The 2,738-nt window shown below is 35.2% G+C and overlaps 1 protein-coding gene across 1 annotated transcript in view; it reads left to right on the forward strand.

Moving 5' to 3' along the window:
• TMCO1 (transmembrane and coiled-coil domains 1) overlaps window positions 1-2,738 on the forward strand; it is a 35,342-nt gene that overhangs the window by 6,619 nt on the left and 25,985 nt on the right. The window lies entirely within an intron of this gene.

Raw genomic sequence — 2,738 nt, forward strand, 5'->3', positions numbered from 1 at the left:
AGAGAATAGGAAAGATAAAATGGAAGGCAGATTACCCTTTATCCTTAAATTAATAGCACAAAGTATCTGAACTCAAATGATCTCAACATGGAATGCAGCCTTGAATCATTTGCTCACCTAAGAAATCTCATTAGAAGTCATAAGAAATAATATATCTGAAAGTTGCTTAAAAAATAACCTATCCATTCTTTAGACTTGCAAATTATTCTCTTAGGTTAAACCAGACTATTAAAAATTTATAAACTTAAACTGCATTATTTTAACTTCACAAAATTGCTTTTACTCTATTTCATCTTGGCATTTGCATTCTTAGGCATGTTATGAAAAACCCAGCCAGATAGTTTGTTGTGTGACTGTAGAATATATTTAAGAACATTATCTACAATATTACACAATTGTCTTTTGATGACAAATTCTGGAAATTATTTGTTAGTTTTCAATGTCACCAAAAGTAGTCATTATCATAAATAATTGATTTATTTTTATCTTATGGACACTGTGCTTGGACTGAATTTTTTTTTTTTTTTTACTTTGAATTGGCTGCTAATGCCTACAGTCAGATTAGCTATTCATGTCCAGCAACTTTATAGGACCGATTAAATGTATTTTTATGTAATGATTCTGGCTCTAATTTTGTTACCCAATCCTTTTCTTTTGCTCAGATTCCCCACTTGAGCTTATTTAAAAAATATAGAGAGAGGATGACCAAAAGTGTATAGACATTTTAAGAAAGAAAAATACTCCTTTTGCCCAGGATAGAGTGCAATGGCATCATCAGAGCTCACTGTAACCTCAAACTTCGGGGCCCAAATAGTTCTGTGGCCTCAGCCTCCCAAGTAACTGGCATACACCACCAAGCCAGGCTAGTTTTTCTATTTTTTGTAGATAATGGAGTCTTGCTATATGGCTCAGGCTGGTCTTGAATTCCTGCCCTCAAGTGACCCTCCTGCTTTAGCCTCCCAGAGTGCTAGAATTATAGATACAAGCCACTGTGTCTGGCTAAAAGAAAGCATTTATAATCCAGTGTTTAAGTCTGCATTGTTCAGACTAGCTACACGTGGCCATCTAAATTTTAAATTAATTAAAATACAGTTAATGTAAAAATTGAGTTTCTCAGTCATACTGGCCAGATATTAAATGCTTAGTAGCCAAATGTTAACTAGTGACTATTGTATTGATAAGCACAGATACAGAATATTTTCTTAATTGTAGAAAGTTCTATAGAATGATATTGGCTAAAGAATCAAGATTTTCAAAAAGTGGTTGGCAACAGAGCTATGGCTTATAAGTTGAGTACTGATTAGACAGGATGGGGTTGGATTGGAATAGGACAAAAGCTTCTAGGTGGGAATAGGTTATCAACCTTTCCTGTTTATCCAGGACTGAGGAGGTTCCTGAGATGTGGCGTTTTTCAGAGCAGGGGTCAGTGCAGGGAATGCTGGGGCAGTTGGTCACCCAAAGTAGGAAGGTCACTTGTGCTAAAATGACAGTGAATATGAAACCATCATATATAGAAAAACCTAAAGTTGTTAAGTTGTTAGGTGTTGCAGGATCATAAAAATTCATGGAAGTGGTTCAAAATGAGGCTACAGAAGTAAGCAAGAACCAGATTAAGGACTTGCAAGTGATACTGGAATGTGATCTTGTAGGGGCGAGAAGTTGGGAGGTATGGTAATTATGGTCAGTTTTGTCTTTTATGTATATCAGATAGGCAGTTATGTGGAAGATAGATTTGAGGGAGTACGTTTGGGAGAAATGAAGTCTGTTAATAGACTTGAAATAATATAGGTAGTAGGTATTAGAAATCCTAACTAAGGAAGTATAGTAGTAAAGATGGAGGGGAATGGCTGGATTTTATAAATATGAAGTATAATTAGTAGGTTTTGATGTTTGATTGGATGATACAGTGCAGTCAGGATATTCCAGGATTTCTAGCATAGATGATTTTCAGTACTCTTATTTCTTAGTAATAGTCTTTTTCCCCCTTCTAGTTCTTTATTCCAGTCCTTAAACCTTTTCCCTGCCTCCAATTGAAAAACGACAGGATGCATTATGAGAGGACTGCCTGGTTATAAAAGGAGCTGCAGATTTCAAGACAGAGTTCACTCCACTCCTTTTTCTCTACTTTCTTCCACATATGTTTAGCATCCGTACTCTCCTGCCTGTGTCCTTTCTTTCCAAGAAGAAACTGGATAGAAACAGTTCAGGGCAAGGAATCTTATATTCATCTGCCATTTACTGTTTGGAAACTTCAGTCTAGTCTGCAAGTTAATCTTTCTATAGACTTCTAGTTCCTTTCTTTAACCTGTATGAATTTGCCAGCTCTCAAATCAGTTTAATAAATCCTAATGTCATATTTTTTGTTTTAGAAGACTTTCTTTGTTATTATATTTTTACTTCATAATCTTCATATGAGGATGAGGATTTTTGTATATTTTGTGTATTTATCCTTAGTGCTCACCAGAGTGCTTTACATATAGTTGGTAATCGTTTAAGTACTTACAGAATGAATTAATCTTGGTGATAAATACACAATCAAAGAAAGCAGTAGCATAGTGAATATAGAGATCATTGGGTTGGGAGTTAGGAAACCTGAACTCTGGTCCTTATTTTGCCATAAAATATCTGTGTGGTCTCTGATAAGTTGCTGCCTCTTTGCTGGTCCTTGGTTTTTTCATAGGTACAACACAAAGTTCTTTATGTTGGTGGTATACAGTAAACATAAAAATATATACTGG

The sequence above is a fragment of the Otolemur garnettii genome, unplaced genomic scaffold (genome assembly GCF_000181295.1).
Source record: "Otolemur garnettii isolate 467f Iridium unplaced genomic scaffold, OtoGar3 scaffold00016, whole genome shotgun sequence".
NCBI classification, from domain to species: domain Eukaryota; kingdom Metazoa; phylum Chordata; class Mammalia; order Primates; family Galagidae; genus Otolemur; species Otolemur garnettii.